General features: G+C 52.2%; 1 protein-coding gene across 2 annotated transcripts in view; it reads right to left on the bottom strand.

The window, feature by feature from the left end:
• The window catches only part of Ece1 (endothelin converting enzyme 1), a 103,277-nt gene that overhangs the window by 59,283 nt on the left and 19,796 nt on the right, over window positions 1–24,198 (bottom strand). Inside the window, exon 1 of one of the 2 annotated variants that reach the window (XM_028759970.1) lies at window positions 6,246–6,262. The exons of the other annotated variant lie outside the window; for it this stretch is intronic. The gene's annotated coding sequence lies outside the window, so the exon portion shown is untranslated. Of the gene's footprint in view, window positions 1–6,245; window positions 6,263–24,198 lie in introns of those variants that run through there. 2 annotated transcript variants of the gene reach the window in all.

The raw sequence follows: 24,198 nt of genomic DNA, 5'->3' as shown, positions 1-24,198 counted from the left end.
CTGACAGCACCTAGGTCCAGGGTTCCTTTATGGCTTCATTTATTCACATCTATAATCACTGTACAGGACCAGTCCTGGGACACCCATTTCACAGGTTTGGAGATTGAGGCCTGCCAATTAATACAACTAAGACTTGACCTCAGATTCTCCTCATCTTCTTGAGGCCTCTTCCCTCATTCCTCCTTTTCTTGTGGCTCCTCACCAGGAGCCTAGCTCCTAGGCCAGGCTCTTTGGAGGTCACAGGCCACTCCACCTGTGCTATGGGAATAGAGGGACAGAACTTGGTAGGTGGGGAAAGAGACTTGGCTTTGAGCCACCAAAGGTTCTCATGGCACAGACAGGCATAAGAAGGGGAAGGGAACAGATGTTGGGCAAGAGGCAGAAGAGGGGTGGGGTGGGGGCCTAAAGCTGAGGTTTAGGGAACCACCCGAGGTTAGAATACACAGAGGAGGTCGGGTTCTTTACTGCTTCCTTTGAGACACAAGGCAGCCCTGCTAGGGAGTAGGTTACTATGTTCGTGTACAGTATGACAGAGACCACACATGCCCAATTGGCCCATGGTGACTTGTGTACCTAAACCCAGGAGACCCCGAGGGGAGCGGCTCCAGCTGCTTTGGTCCCCATGATAAAGGTGGCCCATGCCTGGCTGTCCACCTCCCGTCTTCTCTAACGCATGGGTATTCCAGTGTACATCCCCTTCCCCCGAGCAGGCCCTCCCCATCAGTCACCTCTGGCCTCCAGTCATGGCCCCAGCGGCTCAGCTCCCCCAGAAAGCCTTTTTCTATTAGCCCCCTAGTCCCTGGATCTCCCTGTGGCTCATGTCCCACTGAACTCTGGGTACAAAGACGTAAATTAACTGACAAGATCCAGCCCGGCTCCTGCTAACAGACAGACTTCCTGTGGATGTAGAATGCAGACTGGCACCTCTACAGTGGACAGCCAGGCATGGGCCACCTTTACCATGGGCACCGGAGCAGCTGACAGCAGCTCCCTTCAGGGTCTCCTGGGTTTAGATCTGCAATATGGACCAACTGGGCATATGTGGTACCCCAGGCTCAGACTCTTAGCACCTCTCCTGCTTCGTCCCTCGCAGATCCACTCCCACACACACTGGAAACAGCAAAACATGGGGTCCAGTCCCCTAAACAGCACAGGTTCCTGCTCCCAAGCCTTTGCACATCCATGACCAGCTAACTCCTCAGCTCAAAAGTCTTCCTCCAGGCAGCCTTCCAGGACTTCACCAGGCCCCTTCTCACAAACCGGCCTTCAGTGTCTCAATCTAAACACAGCATGGCTTTGGTATGTCAGTCGCTTCCTGTACTTTGGCTTTCATCATTTCATGGGGATGAGAGGAGGACCCAGCACGCAGGGTCTTTATGTGTGCTGGGCTAACTAATAAAGCACTTAGCTCGGTGCCTAGCAGGAAAGTGGCATTAAGCCACTGTCCCCTTGCAGATGGCCTGCTGTGAAAGAGCTAGCTCTTTAGAAGGGAAAAAGGAAGACCCACAGGTAAAACTAAAAGGACTGTAGATGGTGTTCACACAGAGGGCGCTCACACACAGGGTGCTCTCACACAGAGGGTGCTCACACAGAGGGTGCTCACAATGAGGGTGCTCACAATGAGGGTGCTCACACAAAGGATGCTCACACAGAGGGTGCTCACACACGGAGGGTGCTCACACACAGAGGGTGCTCACACACGAAGGGTGCTCACACACAGGGTGCTCACAATGAGGGTGTTCACACAGAGGGTGCTCACACACAGGGTGCTCACACAGAGGGTGCTCACACCTGCCCAACAGCCACACACACATCTGGAAAACCTCTGAGTCTGGGCGCCATCCCTGGGGGCTCCATCACACAGCAGACAGTTCTACCACAAGAGCAGCCAGCACCTCCCACCTTCCCTCTTCGCACCTGTTTGTTCCTGTCCACCTCAGACATCATCTCCCAATCTTCTCCGTGCACTGTGCACGAGGCAGACCAGCGAGCTGGCCCTGAGTCCAGAGCCACAGACAGACACCTGCACCTTGGTGCTCCAGCACCCTTGTGAGGGACAGCCAGGCTTCGTCAGTCCCAGGCTGAAGAGGCCGAGGGCGCTGGAGCAATTTGCTGATCTAATCACATAAAACTTAAGACAAAGCCAATCTGTCTGGTTTAATGATATTTACAACGTGACTGACCTGCTCCGTAATTAGGTTCAACCAGGAAACAGCTTGTGGAAATGCTGGTAATTAGTGTTTGTGTTACCCTGGTGGGCAGGCTGCGGCTAGGAAGAGGAAGAAACAGATGGGACAGGAACTTATGCACACCCCAGGTTCCTGACTCTCAGACAGCCAACTTATGTGGACGACCCTGTCAACCTCCACTGAGGTCAGAGGTGGGCATGAATCCTTCTCAAGGTTGAGAAATAAGCTCAGAGAAGCCCAGTCCCTTGTCCAAGGTCACACAGCCAGTGAATGACAATCACGGTTCACATATGTTTTTTTCTTCCTCAGGCGGCAGGTGATGACTAGGGCGAGCGGGCTGAGGGACCGGAAAGTGACACGGTGACATGACAGATCTCACACCAACTTGCCTTTTAACAAATACCAACAGGTGCTGGAGAGGCTGAGGGCGTGGCTCAGTTGATATAGGCTTAAGACACATGAAGCTCTGGCTTACCATCCAGAGCAGAGCAGCAGATACTGATGTGCCGGACACACCTGCGATTCCTGCACCAGGGTGAGGGGGGGCAGGAGGCGCAGAAGCTTTAGGCCATCCACAGCTCCACACTAAGCGGAGGCCGGAGGATATATGAGGCTCTCTCAAAGAAAATGCAAATGGAAGGAAGGAAGGAAGGAAGGAAGGAAGGAAGGAAGGAAGTCAGTCAGTCAGTCCTGGCTGGAGAAAGGGTTCAGTGGTTAACAGCACTTGCTGCTATTTTAGAGGATCCAGGCTTGAGTCCCAGCGCCCACATGGCAGCTCACTACCAAGTGTACCTCCAGTTCCAGGGGATCGAAGCCCTCCTCTGGCCTCTGCAGGCACCAGATACACATATGGTACACAGACACACATAAAGACAAAAGCAGTGATAGGCTTCAAATAAAGTAATTTAACACAAAATTCAGCCAGCACCCAAAACACAAAGGCAATGTAAGTCGGCCTAGGAATGGTGGCCCAGAAGGATGAGAACTTCAAGGATATCCTCAGCTACACAGAACTGGAAGCTAGCCTAGACTAGCCATTTGATACTCTGTTTGAAATGAAGAAAAAGGGCCGACGAGGCCGAGTGTCTCTTCTATGGGGAATTCTGGAACGTGGATGACGCTCCACTGAGCTAGACCAGGGACCTGTCTGTCCCCTGTCCTTAAAAGACCAGTGAGATTTCACAGCCACCTCAGAGCTTCTGTGGGCATGTACTTTAAGCTGGGCCTTCCCCACAACCCGTCAGGATAGGCAGCACTCTTTCCATTTCACAGATTGAGAAACTGAGGCTCCAGAAACTTCAGAGTGAGGGGACACAGCCAGCATGAGGTGTTCCCCAGGACACAGTCTTGGTGCACATTTCATCACAGTTGCCTGAGAGGCAGAGTCCCCAGCCTAGCCTCTGGCCCATGCCCCAGGCTGGCACTGAGTACTCTGTACGCTTCCTTCTCACCAGCTACCACCTCAAGCTGTGTGACCCTGCACCTCTTAGAACTCTGGGTAGAGAAGCCAGGCTTGGCGGTGCACACCTTTGATCCCAGCACACCGGAAGTAGAAGCAGGCGGACTTCTGAGTTCAGGGCCAGCCTGGTCTGCAAAGTTAATTGCAGGACAGCTATGGCTACATAGAGAAGCCCTGTCTTGAAAAACCAATAATTAACAACAACAGCAACTCTGGGTGGTGATAACATCACACATCTCAAAAGTGGGATGCAAACTGGGAAATTCAGTTAAAAACAGAACAAAACCGTACGCACTTCTTCACCACCCACTGCATACCCACGCAGGGACCTGCAGGTAGGCTAAGGCCACAGAAGAGTCTGGACACATATGCTTGCCTGCTTGCCCTTCTACGCCATTGCCTTCAAAACACTAAAGACTACAGATGTTTTTCTCCCCCCCCACCCCCCCCGCCAAGGACCCACAGACCCTGCAACAAGGACTCTGGAGTGAGAGTCCGGATGAGACTCCAGCTAGGCACTCCCCTGCCTCACCCCTGGGACACAGGAGGTTACCCTGCCAGCAAGATCCTTATCCTTTGCTTCTCCAGGTAGCAAGCTTGTCTGGACCCATCCCCAGGAAGTGAGGGTGCCCAGTGCCTAGCACCCCTGAGGCAGCAGTACATCCTGGCCCTGTCTGATTCCACCCTCGCCTTCCTGGGCTGGGCTCTACCTCCTACCTCCCCGCAAGCCCTCATCAGGCATCTTCCAGGCTCCCAACCTCCTCACCTCACCTCGCTGCCATTTCAGCATTGTAAAGTTGGGGTCCCATCACCTGCCTGCTAAGAAAGCACCTGCACGAGAAATTGATCTATGCCAAGGAAGTCTCAGTGGGAAGGGCTCAGGCCCTCTTAGGCCTCTCCAGGGAAACAGCACCTCCCTGGCTGGCAAAGCTGTCCCTCAGGTGGCATCACCATGCAAAGAAGCCTCATCTTCCCCGAACCCTGAAAGGGCTATCTATGGGTAATATCTTCCTATCTGTGGGTAATAGGAAGCCCGTCCTTAGAACCAGCTGGGTTCAACTCACTGCTCATCCTGGGGCTTAGTCTATAGGCCAGGTCAGGCGCTTAATCCTTGCCCGGGGCTAAGCCTGCTCAATTATAAGAAGGATTTATTAGAAATCATTACCAGGATTAAATGAATTTGCAGGACAAGGACCTGAGACAAAGGAAGGGCCAGACCAAGTATCAGCTGTTCCTATCAGTGCAGTGCCCAGGCTCTTGCTCACTGCCAGCTGGTCAAATCTGGCCCTCAGACATGTCAACGTTTTTAAAACACCAGCATGGTAGGGATTTTACATGAGAAATCAATATTTTTAAACCTTTTGTTGTAAAAAAAAAAAAAGCAAAACAGAAACACAGGAAACACTGCTCGGTCCCCATTCTCACAGAGTTGGAGGATAGATGCCTCTGGTGACAGGCCACAGGTCCCCAGGGCATTATGGCCTGGCCTCACTCCTCCAGGCCTCCTTTCTGAGGCCCAGGCTTGGTGGCTCCTTTTCACCATGTTGGCACCACGATACACGTTCCAAAGCGAAAAGACAACTCCTGCTAGGAGCCTCCCTGTCAAATGTGGGAAAACGATTCACGTGAAGCTTGAAGCCAGGCCAACTAATCACTGGTGACGGATGCTCTGGAGAGTGGTAACCTCAGACTTCCTAGAATGGAGCAAGATTGGGAAATAGAACACTCTGGAAGTATCCCATCTCCGGTTTCACGGCGGTTGATTACATATGTGTGTGGTTGTCAGAACACATCCTGCTGTCACCTGCGAGTTCTATCCTGTACAAATGACAGACACCTCCATAGAAAAGAAACGGTAGGGAAGTCTGGTGAGGAGGGACTCGGACTCAAGGTCTAAACAGGGCCTGAGTCCTTTGGGTGTGACGATTCAGCCTGTTAAGTGTGACAAAGATGGGTGAGCTGTTTCCTGGCAATCAGTAGGCTTTCCTTACCCAGTGCAGGCCAAACAGCAGAGGCAGAAACCCAGAGTTTAAAGGTGTGAATGGTTGATCTTTGAAGAACTGTACAGACCCATGGTGTCCAGAACAGAAGCCATCAGCTGTGTGTGACAACGTAAGTGTGTTAAACTGAGGCTGGGGATGTAACCCAGTTGGTAAAGTGCTTTGCCTGCACTCCAGTGTGCTGTGCATCTCAGCCTCAGTACCACATAAACTGGTGGATGTGGGGTACACTCAGAAAGCAGAGGCAGGAGGATCACCCTCAGAGATAATGAGTTCAGGGCCAGCCTGAGCTATGAGAGCCTGTTTCAAAATTCTTTTTAAAAAAGATTTAGTTATTTATTTTATATATATGAGTATGTATATATATGTAGCTGTCTTCAGACACACCAGAAGAGGTCATTGTATCACATTACAGATGGTTGTGAGCCACCATGTGGTTGCTGGGAATTGAACTCAGGACCTCTGGAAGAACAGTCAGTGCTCTTAACTGCTGAGCCATCTCTTGATTGCCTCTTCTCCTCACCCCCAAATTAAACTTTTTTTTTTTTTTTTCGAGACAGGGTTTCTCTGTGTAGTTCTGGCTGTCCTGGAACTCACTCTGTAGACCAGGCTGGCCTCGAACTCAGAAATTCACCTGCCTCTGCCTCCCAAGTGCTGGGATTAAAGGCGTGCGCCACCGCCTGGCTTTCACCCCCAAATTAAAAAATTTTAAAAAAAGTGTTTTTTTTTGTTTCGTTTCTCAAGACAGGGTCTCTCTTCTATGTAGTCCTAACTGTCCTGGAACTTGCTTTGTAGACCAGGTTGGCCTCAAACCCATACAGATCTGCCTGCCTCTACCTCCCAAGTGCCAGGATTAAAGGCATGCACCACAACCACTGCCTGGCCATTTTTGCAATTTTTTAAAAAAGATTTATTTATTTATTTTATATGAATACACTGTAGCTGTCTTCAGACACACCAGAAGAGGGCATCATATCTTATTACAGATGGTTGTGAACCACCATGTGGTTGCTGGGATTTGAACTCAGGACCTCTGGAAGTGCAGTCAGTGCTTTTAACCACTGAGCCATCTCTCCAGCCCGCAATTTTTTTTTAATTTCTAAAAAAAGATGCATTTTTCTTTTATTTATGTGTGCCTGTGTGCCTGCTTATATTCACATTCATAGAGCATGCCCGTGCAGGCCAGAAAAGGGCACGAGATCCCCTGGAGTTACAGGCAGTTGTGAGGCTATTAGATTGGAGGGTAAAGCCACATCTGGCCCCTACAACTGTGAGGCATCCAGCAGACCTGTCCCTTGGGCCCCAGTGACCTCTGTTTAGGGGTAACATTACACCTCCCCTCCGTTTAAGACTGGACACAGCCACGCATGTTTCCAGGGCACACGGGGGCTCAGAAAGGCTGGCAGGAGTAGTGCTATGTCAGCAGCCCACCCCAAGCTGAAGCAGAGAGGCACGGGAACAGTGTGAGGGCCAGTGGGGACATTTCTATTTGTGAGGGTGTGGAAAATGAGTGGGTGGTGGAAAAAAAAAACCAGGCTGGATTTGATGCTGCGGGCCTGGGAGAAAGAGCTGCTGAGCACAGGGGAAACTCACACTGGCTCCCAGGCCCCATGGTTGGAATAGGATCTGGGAGCAGTGCTGAACAGCACCAGACACTGCTGTGGTCACACCGGGGCAACAGGAAGCTGCGTCCATCTTGAGAGAGGTTCCTCTGTCTGGAGGGGTATGGTACCCCCAATCGGGACAGGTGGAAACGGGCTCACCCTAGAGGCTGCTGGGAACAGAGAGCTGGCAGGGCTTGGAGCTCCTTTACCGTCAGATAGATCTGTCCTGCTGATCTATCACAACCTCTTCGTAGCACAAGATGCTGGTATTCCTCCGCTCATTCATCCACTCACTCATTCATTCATTCACATTCATTTATTCAGGGAATAAACGTCCCTGCGCCTGCGACGGCCCAGTAAATGAACCCCCTACTGAAAGTAAATCATTGAACAAGACACGGTCCTCACTCTCAGCAACCGAATTGTGGTGTGGGAAATAAACAACGTGGCTGAAGTAAACACATCACACATTTATTCAGTGCTTGCTGTATACCAGCCAAAACGCTGCATGAGAAGTATTTTAAATGCTTCTATTTGATCCTCACAAAAACAGCGATATATACCGTTACCGATTCTCTCTGGGAGGTGAGGGAACCCAGGCACAGAGGGCTGGATCATGCAACCCTCAGAGGTGGGTTCTTGCTAAACCCAAGCAACATGACTCCAGTCTGAGTTCCTGAACTAACAGTATGCTGGTGGCCTCATGCAAGAGAGGACAAGGGAGGGGTCCGTCTGGCAGGTGTTGGGAGAAGATGGTGACACATCGACACATTGTCTGAGACCAGAAAGACCAGGATGAGTCAGGAGAAGTGTGCTTCAGGCCCTCTGAAAGGCAAGCCTCCCGAGGCGAGAGAAACAGAGTTTAAGGAGGTGGGGCAGTACAGTGGGGGGACCCTGCCTCCCTGCCCCGCAGCATCCTATAGAGAGGAAACTGAGGAGCCCAACCCTGGGGCAGCTGGACCAGAGATACAGCCAGGAAGACAAGCACCCTGTACTTCCCATGATGCCCGCTTCTCGGCTGCCAGTGCCAAGGCCTCAAAGCTGAGTCAACTTTGGTGCAGGATGACAGGCCAGCCAGGTGGTCTTTGTTCCTTGCACCTAGACTCTACCCTTGCTGCTGAGTGCAGTGTGTGCCTCTCTCAACCCACTCAGGACTATGTGATGCTGGCCACCGGCTTTAGCGGTCCCATGTCAGGTCAGTACCCTCTTGGCCGCTGGACCACCCGGAGATTGTGACAGGGCAAGGAGGTGGATGTTAAAGCCGGAGCACTTCCGGCTCAGCTGCTTACGAGCCATGTCATCGTCACCGATGGAGCCCCTGCCACTCTCAGAAGATCAGTTTCTCCCTCTACACAGGAGGGCAGCAGCTCCTTCCTCACAGGGGTTCTGAGGGAGAAAGGGCCCCGTGGGTAAGGTGCAGGTACAGCGGCTGCCTTTGAGTGCTTTGGGAAAGTGAAGTTTCAATATCACTGGCATAGTCCAAGGACTCCAGCCACACAAGACCCTGGGGGAGAACTTACCATGAACTGCAGAGGCCACCCTGGTTACCTGCCCCCACCAGGTTTGAGGTTATGGATTCTTCATACCTCAGCAAAATAACCAAAGGCAGGAAGTGGGGAGTTTGGACTCGACAGCCAAGAGGGTGAACCACATGTGCCCACGCAGACAGCTGCTCTGAGCACTGGGCTCTAGACAGGAAGTGGGAGGAGGCAGGCAAGCCTCTAGCATGGAGGTGGCCAGGCAGAGGAGAGATGCAGTCTGCCGGAGGTGGGATCCCGCCTCCAGTGTCTCTCTTGCAAGCTCACTGTTTTCTTTTCTTCCTTTACTTTTTTAAAAAAGGATTTATGTATTTTATTTTACATGTGTGAGAATGTTGCCTGTGTGCATAGATTTGTGCCCACGCATGCTTGGTGTGGGTATGATGGATCCCCTGGAACTGGAGTTAACAGACAGTTGTGAGCTGCCATGTGAATGCTGGGATTTGAACCCGTGTCCTCTAGAGGAGCAGCCAGTGCTTTTAACCGCTAAGCCATCTCTCCAGTCTTGCTCTCTGTTTCTTAAGCCCACAGTGGGTCCCCATTTGTGTTCTCAGGAAGTCTAAGACAGGCCACTTTGTAGAAGGCTGGGTGGCCTGCTCTTGCTAAGGAGCCATGACCAAGCCCTCTTACTCATGTGGGACTGGTACACCCGCCCCTTAAGGACACTGTCTCCTTCCCTGGGTCCAGATCATCACTTAAGCTGTCCCTTGTCAGTCCCTGTGCCTCCTCTTTTAGCAAAGCTCTAACTTTCAGGGCGGGGTCTACAGTCTCTTCTGCTCCAGAGCCATTCGGTTCTTATTACTAAAGCTCCCAAGCCTGGCCGGCCAGATATCCTAGCTCCAGTCAGTGAGGAACAATGGAAGACTTGGCCCCTAGTCCCAACCTCACAGGACACTTAAGTATAGATTCAGGGGCTTCTGTGTTCCCCTCCATAAATGCAAAAGCACCTGCCAGTTATTGTTACCAGGAAAAAAAATCCCTTCTCTGGAATTGGCAATAACAAGAGAAAAGGTGTTTGAGATTGGGCAGGGAAAACTGAAGGGCCCCGCCCCTTTCTGGCACGTCTTCCAGAAACACTTCAGGTCAGAGACAAGCCAACCAGGCGAGGTCCACAAGGCCCTACAGAGCCAGGACAGAGCCTGGCAGATGGGCTGTTTCCTCAGGGAAGCCTCTTTCTCAGGCTGAGCCTCCACCTCTCCCTTGTAAACAGGGCTTTAGCCTTTGAATGAGAGGAGAAAAGCTTGCGGGAGGTGCCTGGGCATAGAGGGCATGCTGAGGCCTGGCCACTGCACAAGGTCCCCGGGGCTCCTGTGTTCTCCCGTTTGCACACACAGCATCGTTCAGTGCACACTCCCCCTCCTGCCTGCTCAGGGCTTCCCTGGCTGGAACCACTGAAAACTTCCCAGAACTGGGCTACCAGCCAGGGCTTCTTAAAGTCACCAGCCTCCTGCCGAGGGCTCAGCAGGGCCTAGCCAAAACCCATCACTCACCACAGGAGATTATCACATCTCAGCCTGCAAGATGGCAGGGTGCCTGGCAAGAGCCTGGCACCAGCTCCATGTCCGCCTAGGCTGGGGAGTGATTACGACAGCACCCCACTGTCCTGCCCTCCCTCTGAGAGACTCCATAGGGCCAGCCCTTTGTCTTCCTTCCCTATCAGCCAGACCAGACTGGGGCTCAGAGTTCCAGCACCACATCCCAGCCATGGACATGGCAGCCTCACCCCACACTCCCTGGGCTAGGAGACACGCATAGGACGCTGGGCTCGATTGGGTCTACTCACACCCCACTCTTAGTTAAGAACAGAAATTCGGGAGGCTACGGGGGGAGAGTCAAGCTGTGTGGAGTTCAAGTTTAGCTGTGTGACCCTGAGTGAGCAGTTTAAGCATTTGGGGACTATTCACCCACCTATAAAGGGTCCAAATAACAGTATCCACTGTCCTGGCTTGTCGGGAGGATAATCAGCTCTTTGTAAACTGTTTGGAATGCAGCCTGGTACTGCCTGAATGGACGGCCGAGTGAATGAGTGCTCACGGGCTCCAACTCTGCCGCCCAGACATCATCTTCTGCAGACCCACTATCACGACCCTGTCACCAGCTGTCTGCCATGGCCGTGTATGCCAAGAGCCCTTCCCACACAGGACCCTGGGGAGCCTCCATAGTTGGGAGACTATGACATAATGACATAATCTCAACTCTAGCTGGCTTTTTGCAAGGCAGTACATTTCTTGATGGCGTTGCCCCGATGGGATGGAGGATCAGGTGTCAGGTAGGACTTGATCCAGACCTTCTTCAGATGATGCTGTTGGGGAACGCTTCCATTCTCTATGCTGACAATGTCACAGGCTATGCCCTGCCCCCAGGGGTGTTACCCTCACCCACCCCCACCTCCTGAGATCAGACACCCTTCCCAGTAGGGGAGCCAGCCAAGCTCACCTGTGCCAGCATAAGACCCTTCTCCCTGCCTGGGCTGAATGATGAAATCCAGAGGAGAACTCAGGTCGGCCAGGCATGGTCCATGTGCCTGCTCTATAACAGTGCGGATGGGGTTCAATACTGTGGTTGGCAGCCTAACTACTAACATGGGGTGAATTCCCAAAGGGAGGGTACTGCTGTTGGCAGAGAGGATGGGCAGGAGTACCACATACAGTTGAACGGAATTAGCCTGGGCCCATGCTGGCTCAGCTACCATCAGACACTGCAAGTTCCTCTTGTCATCCGTCCATGGCACAGTCATCCATCAGACACCATGGTGCTGCTACAGATGACTCTGAGACCCATCTGCTGGCTACCAGAGCAAGGAGCCTCAAAGGGTCAGGCTCTGGTCACCTCAGCCCCACCCCACCCCTCGTGCCCAACTGAGGAGAAAAGGCTTAGCTTGGGTTCCTCCAAGCCCTGCAGCCTCAGCCTCTTCTCCCCATTCCCACATACCAAGAACGTTCCGGAAACCCCACAGGACAAGAAGATGGTTATGTGGAAACAGGAGATGGGCCACTGTGCCCCATGTGGAAGACGGGATCTAGGCTGAAAACAAGCTTCTTCCAGTGATACCCCATAGCCCTGGGCATCCTGTGAGTTGGGCTCCGGCACTCTCTGGAACACTGCTGAGTTATCACGCCAGCAGCTCCTCCTGTCCCTGTCCCACATGCAGGCCATCCACAGTTCCACTGATAACACACTGGTCCTGTGCTGCATCCCTAGCCACACCAGGAGCTTCTGGGGTGAGAAGACGCCCCATCTGACTTCATGTTTTCTCACAGACACGCATCACGCATGTGTGACATAGGCACAGAACCTGGAGGACACCAGAAAACAGGACAGCATAGCAGACAAGTATGTAATGTACACAGGCTGCTGACAGCCTGCATTTTACATCCTGACTCTGTCACCTGCCGCCTCCGTGACTTGAGCAACTGACACGACCTTTCTAGGCCTGACTCTTGGTTTTTTAGATGTTCATTTAGGTATATATTGTTTTTAATTTTACACTTATTTAGTGTATGGAGTATCACACACACACACACACAGAGAGAGAGAGATCAGAGGACACCTTGCAGGAGTTGGGAGTCACTTCTTTCCTAGCACGTGAACAGTTCTGGGGCGGTCACCAGCTTTGTCAACACATGCTTTTAACTCAGCCAACCATTCTGCGGGGCTTCCATTGCTTGTGCTTCTTCGATTGTTCGGAGATGGGGATTTCACTGTAGCCCAGGCTGGCCTCAAACCCATGTCACTCCTCTTTCCTTAGCCTCCCAAGGGCTGGTATGACAGGCATAAGCCACCAGCTTGGGTTTCTCTTTTTCTTTTTTGAGACGGGGTAGCCCAGGATGATCGTGAACTTCTGGTCCTCCTTCCTCTACCTCCTGAGTGCTACGATCACCAGCCTGGGTGCCATCAGGCTCGTTTTTTTTCTGTGGTGCTAGGGATTGAGCATGGGCTTTGCCCATGCAAGGCAAGCACTCTACTAAATGAGCTACATCCGTAGCCTGGGAGCGCCTTTATTAGCCAGAGATAAGAATCCCACAGTCTCAGCTTCTGGTGAGAACAGACTGGTGTGACCGGGCAACACATTAGGTCCTGCTGCTGTTTATCTGATCCCCATACACCTTGAAATCAGTGCTGTCAGTGACACCCGACCCGTAAGGGTAGAGACCTGCTCTGGCCTCTAAGCAAGAAAGACTCAGAGCCGAGTCTCTCTGGCTCCTAATGGCTGTGTCTCCTATCTGCCTAGTTATCCCCACCCATCCTAGCCACGAGACAGAGCTTCCCTGTCAGTATAAAGGACTGGTCCCCATTTCACACAATGTCTAGGCCTCTTAGGACACCAAGGCTCCAGCCACACTGTCAGCCCCAGCCAATCAGAGTGGAGACTTAGTCCAATGTGCTCCTGAGCTGCTGTTGCCTTGGTGACCAGGAATGTCTGTCTCAGGAAGCCCACCCAGGCTCTGCTTCCCCCCAGGTCCCCAACACTCCACCCACCACCACTGTCACACATGATCATGTTGGGTAGGGAAGAGCCCAGAAGGAGAGGCCTTGGAGGGGCTGGCTCCTCCTAACTGCAGGGGGAAGGCTGTATTGGCTCAGAGGACTTATCTTGGATCAGAGTGGTCCCCAAGAACAGGAGTTTGGGGGAGTACTAGGCTCAAAGAAAGGAGATTGGGAGTGAGTACCAGGCTCAGCTTCCTTGAGAACCAAATGCTTCTCCAGTTTTGGAGGAGAAAGAGCTATATGCACTGTGCTGTGTGTCCCTGAGGTTGACCACTGTGTGGCTCTGGACAAGTAGGCTCACTACTCTGAGTACTGGGCCTGGCAGGAATGAATGCAAGGACCCAGGAAGAGACACATCAGAATCAAGTGCTGCCTCCCAGGAGAGGCACTCCCATGACACCTACTGTGATGCTGGGTGCTACCGTGACCATACAGGAATGTCCTGGCCACAGAGACACAGCACAGACAGCTGGAATGTACTCCCGGGTTCAACCTGAGGACTTCAGAGACCACTGTTGTTGCTTGTAAACAGCAACGTCATCTGGAGCAGTGACAAAAGCCACTGCCCAAGGGGTGACTCGGTTCTGAGCCAAGCGGGTTCTAATGCAGCCGTCCCAGCAAACCCTCCTAGAGGCACAGAGAGGGTAGATACCCAGCCCAAGGTCACACAGCTGATTTGAGGAGGAGATCACAGGTCTCTGCAGCAGTTAGGTGCTATGGGACCCTGCCAAATGGAGTGTTCTGGGAAGCCTCTGAAGTGGGTGTCTCTGCCCGGGATACTCACACAGACGACATTCTCAAACCCCCCTTTGGGTCCCTGAAATGCTGGCTCTGTAGCCACCCAGCCTGGGGTTCCCCTCCCCTCTGGGGCTTGGCTCTGCTCAGCCCCGTTCCAGAGCCAATTTGCACTTGCATAATGGACAATTAGGGACAGGCTTTCTTCTCTTCCAATCAGCCTGATGGCAAGGACAGAGCAGGGAGGACCCAGGAAGCTGGTCTCCTCGTCCCTGCCAAGATGGAGAGCCCCTCTCCTGACCCAGTCTAGCTGGAAAAATTAGGGCTCACTAGGGTGTTCCCCCAACTTCTCCTCTGCCTCCTATCTCCCCTCTAGGAAGACATCCTGACATGGTATGGCTCCACTGTCATCAGGGCTGTCTGGTTGGTGACGCCTGGCCTGTCCCACCTGCCCCCTACATTGTAATTACTAACTATCTAGGCACCAGGCTGAACGTTAACATTATACCTGCTAATTCTACATCTACCAGCTACTTACTCCACAGACTATCTTCACAGCAAATGGCAACACACAGCTAACAAACAAGGCAGCTCATGCTGCTAGCAAGGGACTCTCCTCATTGGGCTTCAGTCGCTGGCCCGGTCCTAACCTCACAGTCCCCTCGGGGTCAGTTCCAGACACAAGTGTCCTCTCATCATCTCAACTCCCAGTCCCTGGTGTCTCCTAGGCCAAAGGTGACCAGCCAGCTGGTGCCACTCAACCTAACAACTCCCAGAACACTTCAGAGAGCGCTGCATTCTGACTTCTAGGCCACCAGGCACCTAACGCCTATCTCGGTCCCCTGCGTTCTTACGTGTCCACACAACAGCTTCGGGAGAGAAACAGCAGACCTGAAGGATACAAGAGGACCTGGGGGTGGGGGGAGGACATGATTACCTGTTCTCTGAGGTAGGAAAGACCCTCCTTTCAAAGGCTTAGGCAAGTCCCTGATAATGTTCTCCAACATCTGGAGAACAACTCAATCAATGACCAGATGCCTGCACGGATCAGACACCGTGGCTGGCTGCTGCTCACCAGATCCGGAGCCTTCTCCAGTTCCCCTTCCTGACATATACCCATCAATACGCATCTCTTTGGACCCTACCATAGTCTCCAGGAGCCGACAGGGAAACGTCAGAGCATTAGTAATGGCAGCAGAGGCTGGAGGGACTCCCGGACATCAAGTGGACACACCTCAGACCCAAAAGTTAGGCCAGAGGCAGAAGTAAGCACCCTGTGGTCTGAGACTCGTGTGGCGCATGCTCAATGGGCTAAGCCACAGACACTCAGGACAGGAGGTTCCCCAGCAGAGGGAGTGGCAAGCCATGGGTCCCAGGGCCACAGGAGTACATCTCATTGTACATTCTGGAATGTTCTATTTCAGAGGCTGGATGGCTTCTCTGCCATCCCGTAGTTTCACTGAGTCTGTACTTTTGATGGATCTCAAGTACCTTGCTACACACTACACACACACACACACACACACACACACACACACACACACACGCACTTATGAGCTTCAGAGGGAGACAGATGTGGGAATCTCCTGAAATGCACAGAGGGCAGGGGAGGTTCCGAAGGCTTGAGATAAAGGGCCTACTTGTCACCAGGCCAGCCCCACCCTACAGTGATACTCAGCTGGTGACATGCCTCAGGGTATCGGGCAATCTTGGCCTCCCTGTCATGGGCCTGTACCGGCTCCTCCATCCCTGTTACGACATCTCAAACTTCTGCTCCTTACCTGGAGAGGAAGGTTCGTGTCACACAATCCCTTACCCTCAATAGACTCGCTCTCGACTCTGGCTTCCCTTCGCCCTCCTGTGACTCTGTGTTGCATTCTGGAGTTGTAGTTAGCTTGGGCCCAATCAATCATCTTGGTGTTATTTCCAAGTCCTTGGCTAGAACAGGGCTAGTCAAGCATGTGGTGCAACTGCCCATCTCCTGCCTCAGAGACAGACTTGGATGGGATCTGAAGAGTCTTCAGCCAAACTGGCACCGATGTCACCTCTCTCAGCTTGAAGTGTTGCCTCGAAGGCACCAGGGGGCACGTCCAGGCACCATCCAGATCCGTGTCCCCTCTTTGTACACTGCTAGATCAAATGTAATCCCCAGCTCTGCCACCGCCCTGGTGGTCTTTCTGTGAGACTGAAAGGTGACAGGGGGAATGTGGGGGAGCAGGGTAAGCCTCAGGACTAGGAAGTGGGGAGCAGGAGGCCCTCATGGAATGCCCAGTGCCTGAGTCACTGAGAGGCATATGTGGAGGGCTGTATCTGAGTCCCTGAGCACCCTGTGGCACCTGAGGAACCTATGGGCTTCATCTCTCTGTCTTTTCCTGACCCTATCCCAAGCCATCAACACAGGGAGACCTGGCCTTATGTTCCTTCATCTAAACTCCAGCTAAATTTACCTAGACTATCCCGTGAGTCTCTGGGGGGCGGACTTTCCTCTCCCTGGGTTCCAATTTCTGCCCACTTCATGATGGGTAGGAAGAAATCTAAAGTCCACCCAGTCCTTTTTTGTTTGAGACAAGGTCTCACACTGTGACCCAACACAGCCTCAAAGTCACCACCATCCCACTTCAGACCCAGGGGTTAGGATTACGGCTAAAACTCCATTTTTGAGGACTTCAAATTACTGAGCCTGTCTGATACCCTCTCCACACACCTAGGCTGCCAGAGTCGGGGACATCTTTTTCCTGGTGGGAAGAAAGAGGTGACAGGAAGCTTCAGAGAGACGAGCTATATCTGAGAGTCACCCCTATCAGATCACTCTGTAGACCAGACTGGCCTGCATCTGACAGTCGCCCATGCTGGGCCTCTCCCTCATCCTGTGACAGAGAAGGCTTGGAATGAAATTCTGTGGCAGAACCACGTACTTGCCCGCCATACACAAAGCTCTGTGCTTCAGCCCCAGTAAATGACCAAAACCAATTTCCCTTTTTTGGGGGGCGGGGGGAAACGGTAGACCTGGGAGAGAGTTGATAGCAAGAATCAGGGTAGGCAGATGGAGGGATCTCTGAGGTGGGGGCTGCTGCAGATGCATGAGGTTTGGAAGGAATTAAGTTTGCCTGGGAGGTAGCTCCACTGAGGTAGGCTTGGGGATACTGTCTGAGCTACACTTTATATATTCATCCTCTGATGTGGTTTAAATGTGTCCCCCAAAGTTTGTGTGTTAGAAATTTATTATTATTATTAGACTCACATTAGTGTAAAGATGTGTGTGGTCATTGGGAGTGTCACTGGGACTAGATGTGGCCATGAGGGCGGTCAGGACTTCGTGGTGGCATTAGTGGCTTTGTTAGAAGAGGAAGAGAGAGCTGAGTGTGGTGGTGCTTGCCTTGAATCCCAGCACTTGTAAAGCAGAGGCGGGTGGATCTCTGTGAGATCAAGGCCAGCCTGGTCTACACAGCAAGTTCCAGGCCTGCCTGGGCTACACAGTGAGACCCGAGATTCTGTCTGCTCACCCTCTGGGATCCAATGCCCTGGATCATACATGGCAGGAAGGTCCTCACAGGTACAAGCACTGTGTTCTTGAGCTTTCCAGCTTCCAGGACAAACAAACCTCTACTCTTTATAAATGACCTAGTCTCACTTATTTTGTTATAGCAACAACAAAAACAACAAAAATAGACTCCCGGATTACCAAACTTTGTGGTTTTCAATGGAATTAAGTTAACACAACTCATATGATTCAGCTTCTACATCAGCTAAGTAAAATAAAAAACCGGGCCACACAACGTGCTAAGACACTGTTTGCAAATGGCCGGGCACACGCTAAGTGTACAGTACATGTCAGCTCCGTGGTGCCTCCTCATCCATCCACCAGGACGCCCCAGCATCAAGCGAGGTACAGAAGGACACTGGAAGCTGGTCTCTGGCTTGCCTCTGTCCTCCACTGAGCTGACAAGTGTCCGGATGTTTATCCTAGATGGTCCAGGGCTCCCTCCCTGCCCAGGACTGCCTGGATAAACACTTGTGGTCCCATGGCACCTGCCGTAGGATTCCCACGCACACACTGCTCACCTCCAGGTGGGCCTCATTTCTGTGGTGCGTCTCACCCAGTCAGACACTCTGCCCATGGGGACCTGCTGCATCCCACGTTCAAGACGTCCTGACAGGGTCCACGACCGCCTCAGATAAGGATGAGGTGAGAGAGCTGAGCTCTGCTGAGCCAAAGGCTGGAAGGTTCTGCCTCCACATTTACAAAGTGGGGGTGACAACAGAGCTAGCCCCAGAGAACGGTGACCCTGAAATGACGTAATATAGCAAGAGAACTCCAAACAGTGCCTGGCTCCAGGAAGGAGCCGGAGAGATAAGAGGGAACAAAATGTATGATAGCTTCTTGAGAAGAGACTATAGCCAAGAAGTCATTGAGACACTGAGAACACATCCTTAGTCCAGATAAAATCTCACAGCTAGACTGTGCCAAGCACTTTCCTGATGTCAGTTCACCAACTACGTATGGCAACTTCCAGAGCTACACCACTGCCCCATCTCTGTAGAAAGGAGGTGTATCTCAGAGAGGTCAAGTCACTTATCTGGGGTCACACAGTCCCACCACATTATGATCCTCTAGAATCTGTTTCTGGGGCTTCCCTCTCCATATCTCTCTTCATTCTCAGAAGCCTCACAGATGCCCTGCTTCCTCTAAGCCAGTGGTTCTCAACTTGTGGGTCACTACCCCCAGGCGGGGCTTAAATGACCCTTTCACAGGGGTCACCTAAGACCACCAGAAAACACAGATGTTCACATTACAATTCATAGCAGTAGCAAAGTTACAGTTATGATGTAGCAATGAAAATAATTTTATAGTCGGGGGTCACCACGACGTGAGGAACTGCATTAAATGGTTACAACATTAGGAAGGTTGAGAACCACTATTCTAAGCCATCTGGGCAATGGGAGCCTCCTGAAACCCAGGGCTCAGCTGTCAGACCCTCCTTGCCTGCTGCCCGAGGCCTGGCACTGCTGGGCCTCTTGGTTTGGAAAGAGGAGGAGGGATCACCCCATCCTTCACTTCACTGATACAGCCATGACCCTCATAGTCACCCAAGGCCACAGGCGTTATTAAACCCTTCCACAAGGAGGAAAATGAGAATCCAGGAGACAGTCACTTGCCCAGGGACAGGCCAAGGACCCAGTTTAGGAATAGGCTGCTTAGATGTCTCCTAGGAGACCCAGGACAAGGACATCAGATGGTGGGGGGACACACTTTATGGGCTCCCGAAGAATCTGTACAACACATAAAAGGAGCCTACCCACTAAGAGGAAAGTCTCTGAGATAGACCCAGAATCTGCTGGGAGCTAGCCTTGGCCCCAGGAAATACTTTCCGTGGGCAATCTTCCTAAGGACTGGAGACTGGCTGCACGTCGGGTCAGGCGTGGGCTTGCAGCGCCAGCTACTATCCGACCCCATTTGTTTTAGAATTTCATTTTAGAGAAGAGGAGCTAACAGTCAGGTGCCAGCAGTGTTCTTTAAGATCACACTGAGTAGATTCCCGTGTACCTAATGATACCCGTGTCCCTGGCCACCTTCCTCTTCTCTCTGGAGACCCCTGACTGTGGCTCCTGTGACAACCAAGCAACTGGGACAATATCTGAGGTCAGGGTTAGATCTGCATCTTAACTATCCTGCACATCATTGTGACCAAATACTTGATAGAACAAACTTAAGGGGGAGGGGTCTATCTTGGCTCACAGTTAGAGGGTGCCATCCGACATGGCAGGGAAGGCTCGGTGGCAGGACCGTTGCACCCACGGTCAGGAAGCAGAGAGAGAGAGAGAGAGAGAGAGAGGGAGGGAGAGGGGGGGGGGGGGGGGGGGGAGGGAAGGAGGGAGGGAGGGAAGGAGGGAGGGAGGGAGGGAGAGAGAGAGCGGGGTGGCTGGCGCTTGGCTCACTCTCTCTTTTTATTGAGTTTGGGACCCAGGAGACCCACACGTGGGGTGGGGCATCTCATCTCCATTAACTCAGACTAGAAACTCTCTCACAGGTGTGCCTGCCTCCTGAGTAACTCTGCATTCTGTCACGCCCCGTCACACACAGGAGGAAACAGAGGCTTGAAGACAGGTGACAGAGTAGCTTCCTGTGAGGCGTATGGGGAACGTGATGCACATGGATGAGCACTGCCCCCCTCCCCCACAGCTCAGGCATGCTCCATGCTAACGATGTGGATGCTCACCGTGCTTAGTGACCCCCCCCCACACATACAATCTGTCTCCTGACAGAGACTTCTCTCTCCACGTCATGAGCCCCAGCAAGGAAGATTTGATGCTCCTTTGCAAGCCAAAGCCAATGCATCCATCCTGGCTGCACAGTTGCCATGGAAATACCAAAAGATGCTCCCAAGGTGAGTGACCAGTTAATACAGCAGTATATACAGCAGGCAAGGGCACAGACTGGGACTGTGTCAGGTCCCTTCCTCCCATGTCCCCCATCCCAAAGCCCTAGGATGTGTGACAAGGATAATAGGCTCCAGATGGTCCAGAACCAATGGAATAACAAAAAGGTAGTGTTTGTTCTGGGCCCCAGTTGTCGGGAGTTAAACTAAACAGCTACCCAAGTGAGTAAGACAGAAAGGCAAAGAGATAAGGTCAGGTACCGTGGCAGACATCAATAATCCAGCACTTGAAAAGCAGATGTAGGAAGATCTGGAATAGCTATCCTTGGCTACATAACAAGTTTGAGGCCAGCCTGGGCTACATGAGACCCTGTTTCAAAAAGAAACTGGCAGAGAAACAGTTGGTAACTTCAGAGAACCCTCTCTGAGTCCTTCACCTCCAAGTCCAACAGAAGGGCACCTCCCAGGGCTCTTTCCTCGTCTGCAAAGGCTGAAGACTGATTATTTGTGCCTGACATGATAGTTGGTGACTTAAGTAAGGTCACAGCTATGGGCTATGGACTCAGGTGGTTAGGGAGAGGGGAGCATAACTCACCCAGAGACGGGCAGCATGCTGTTCCCAAGGAAGTCAGGTGGGCTGACGGTGGCTTGCTACTAGACTTTAAGAGTGAACGGCTCTTGATCCCGCCCAAAATGCAGCTAGGCCAATAGGCTGCTCTTGTGGCCCACTGGTCTAGGTGGGACTGGGAAGGGCAGGCCATGGGGAGAGTAGCACATCACTAACTAGAAGACAGAATGGGTCAGAACAGATTAGTTAGGGCAGGACAATCAGAGAGCAAGGCCTTACGTCCTACCGCAGAGGTCAGTGGTGGCCAGCAGGGGTGAAGCCCAGGTTTCTGAGATCAAAGAGAAGGCTGGGCTAGTCTGAAATGGGGCTGTGTTAATGAGCCTTAGCAGCCTGGGGCCATAGGAGAGGCCATCGAGAAAGAGAGGAGTTTATCTGGCATCTTCATGGGGAGCCCCCAGGTGTGTGTATCTCTGCTTCATGTTCCTTCACAGAGTGACCCTACAAAGCGCTCAGATCTGGCTGCATTTTACAGATGGGTAACACAGGAGCTGCAGCTTCAATCCTGGGTGTCCGAGGTCACACAATGGGGAACAAACGCCCCACAATTCTTCCTCTTCCTCCTCCTCTTCTTCTTCTTCCTCCTCCTCCTCTTCTTTCTCCTCCTCCTTCTCTTCCTCCTCTTCTTCCTCCTCTTCCTCTTCCTCCTCCTCTTCTTCCTTCTCCTCCTCTTCTTCCTCTCTCTGTCTCTCTCCCTTGCTCTCTCTCTCTCTCTCTCTCTCTCGCTCTTCTCTTCCCTTCTCCAATTGGCGCCACTCCGTTTGTTTGGTGTTTTGTTTACCTTTTTGAGCAGGGTCTTATGCTCCCCAGGTTGGCCTTGAACTCTTGATCCTCTTGCCTTCACCTCCCATGTGCTGGCATTACTGATGTGCACCACCACATCTGGTTTATACCACACTGAGGATGGACCCAGGCCTTTAGGCAAGCTCAGCAAGCCCTCTACCAGGGGAGCGACATCCTCCGTCCAACCCTCTTCAGTGGCTTCCTACTGCTCTGAGAATCAAAGGAAAGCGCTCAACTGTGGTCTACAGTCTACAAGACTCTCAGGCTCTGACCCTGTCACCCTGTTCAGTCTCATTTCACAAGCTGTCCCCACCCTGGTGACCCTGTGTTCTAGTGACTGCTTTTTGTTTGTCTTTGCCTTTCACATTCCCTTAAACCACAGGGCCTTTGCACACACTATTTTCTGACCACACAAGGCTCTTCCCTTCCCACCTAGTCAACATGCCCTCTCCTCAGATCACAGAAAGCGCATCCTCTGCAGGGAACCAGCTCTAAGCTCCCAGGCTGGAGTATGTCTCCTGTGACAAGAGGCATTTGTCGCTGCTCCAACTTTACCCATGCTGTAACTGTCTGCTAAAGCTCACCCTTGTCTTTGTGCAAGGCATTTGTTGAGCATGCACTACAATCCAGGCCCTACCCAGGGTCCTGCAGGGACAGGAGAAAGCAAGCAATGTAGGATCCCCACACTCATGGAATTCAGGGTTCCAGGTCAGGAAGCGAGAAAGGCGTGACCCACGAGGCAAAGGTGCAGAGGAGGGAGAATGCAGAAGCTGTGTGACAGGACTTCCTGTCTCTCTGTGGGGAAGACTGAGCCTTTCCCTGGGGTAACAGGCAGCAAGGAGGGTTTTAAGCAGGACTGTGTGACCGGTCTAGATATTAGTTTCAGAGATACAGGGGGGCTATGAGGAGGTAGAAACGCAGGAGGGGACAGGTTGAGGCTCCTCCTTCATCCAGGTAAGCATGTGGCCTGGCCTAAGCCAAGTGGGAGGGGACAGGCAGTAAACAGGTGTGGAGAAGGAGAGAAACAACGGAAGTGGGTCACAGAGGGAGGAACAGGAGCATCTCTCGAGTCCGCAGATGCCACACTGAGGACTGTCAAGGCTACACACAGCGAAGCCGTGCAGCCAGGGCCAGGGCGCGGGCAGAGGAGCCTTCGCCAGGAAGACATCATAGACAAGCTGAGGGGTATCCCCCTCCAACCCCTGAGCAGTACCCAAACCACCAAGGCTGTGGAAAACAAGACAGGTTTGAGAGACTGTCACAGCCAGAGGAGGAGAAGAGCAGTTCCAATCAAATGTCACACGATATCCTGACAGGATTCCAGAACAGGAGGATGTGGAGAAAGGACGTGTATGCAAAAGCCTGTAGGAGTGCACACAGCATGGAGAACGGTTACAGAAGAGGAGTGTCTGAGGCTTGACCAGCTCCTTGGGGAAGAAGATGAACCCCATCAGGGGAGCCAGGAGAGAAGAAACCAGATGCACATGTGTCCTTAGCTTCCAAAATCAAATGTTCATTTCTTAAAGACATAACCGGCTTCCTGGTCTCGAGGACTAACTGCAGAGAGAAAGGGAGGCAGGCCTGAGTCCTGGAGGCCTGGATCCTGGATCCCTGGAGGGATTGGGTCAAAACACAGGTCAGCTAAAAAGCCCTGGCCTGAGGTCTGGGCCCAGGAGGTGAGTTCATTTCCCAAAACAAGGCTTCTTGTGCTTTCCCAAGGTGCCCTGGGGACAGAGGTACAACCTGTGCCTGGTGGGCTGGGGGAACACAGCCAGAGCCTTGGCTGAGACTCCCTTCTGTCAAAAAAGCCTACTCACATTCCACTCGCTTCTGATTTTACCGTACAAGTGCTCGCTCTGTGCCCCAGGGGAAATCCAGTGCCCAGCTGTGAATGCAGGAATAGAAAAATCAAGCCCGAAGCCTCAGGGGAGAGCCCGACGCTGAGCAGGCCGTGAGGGACCGAAGTGTACCTGGCTCTTACCCAGGCTCGCCACCGCCGGGTGCTCACATCCACCTACCCATCTATCACTCATGCGTACCGCATCTCTCCCAGTTGCTCCTTCTCTTTAAGGGTTTCTCTTTGGATTATTTTAACTTTTTGGAGACTCTCTATGTAGCCTTGGCTGTCCTGGCAGTCTCTATGTCGAGCAGGCTGGCCTTGAACTCACAGAGATCTGCCTGCCTTTGCCAACCAAGTGCTGGGATTAATGGAGTGTGCCATCATACTCAGATCAAAGATTTCTTTTTCTTTTTTTTCCCCTGGCTTTGAGGACTGAGCCCAAGGTCTTATACTTGTTAGGCAATCAATCAGTCTACCACTGAGCTAAATTCCCAACCCCAAGATTTCTTTTTTTATTTTTTAAAAAATATTAATCTTATGAGTGTTTTCCTTCATGTATG

The sequence above is a fragment of the Grammomys surdaster genome, unplaced genomic scaffold (genome assembly GCF_004785775.1).
Source record: "Grammomys surdaster isolate TR1022 unplaced genomic scaffold, NIH_TR_1.0 126313, whole genome shotgun sequence".
NCBI lineage: Eukaryota > Metazoa > Chordata > Mammalia > Rodentia > Muridae > Grammomys > Grammomys surdaster.
This window is presented reverse-complemented; position numbering and strand designations above follow the sequence as displayed.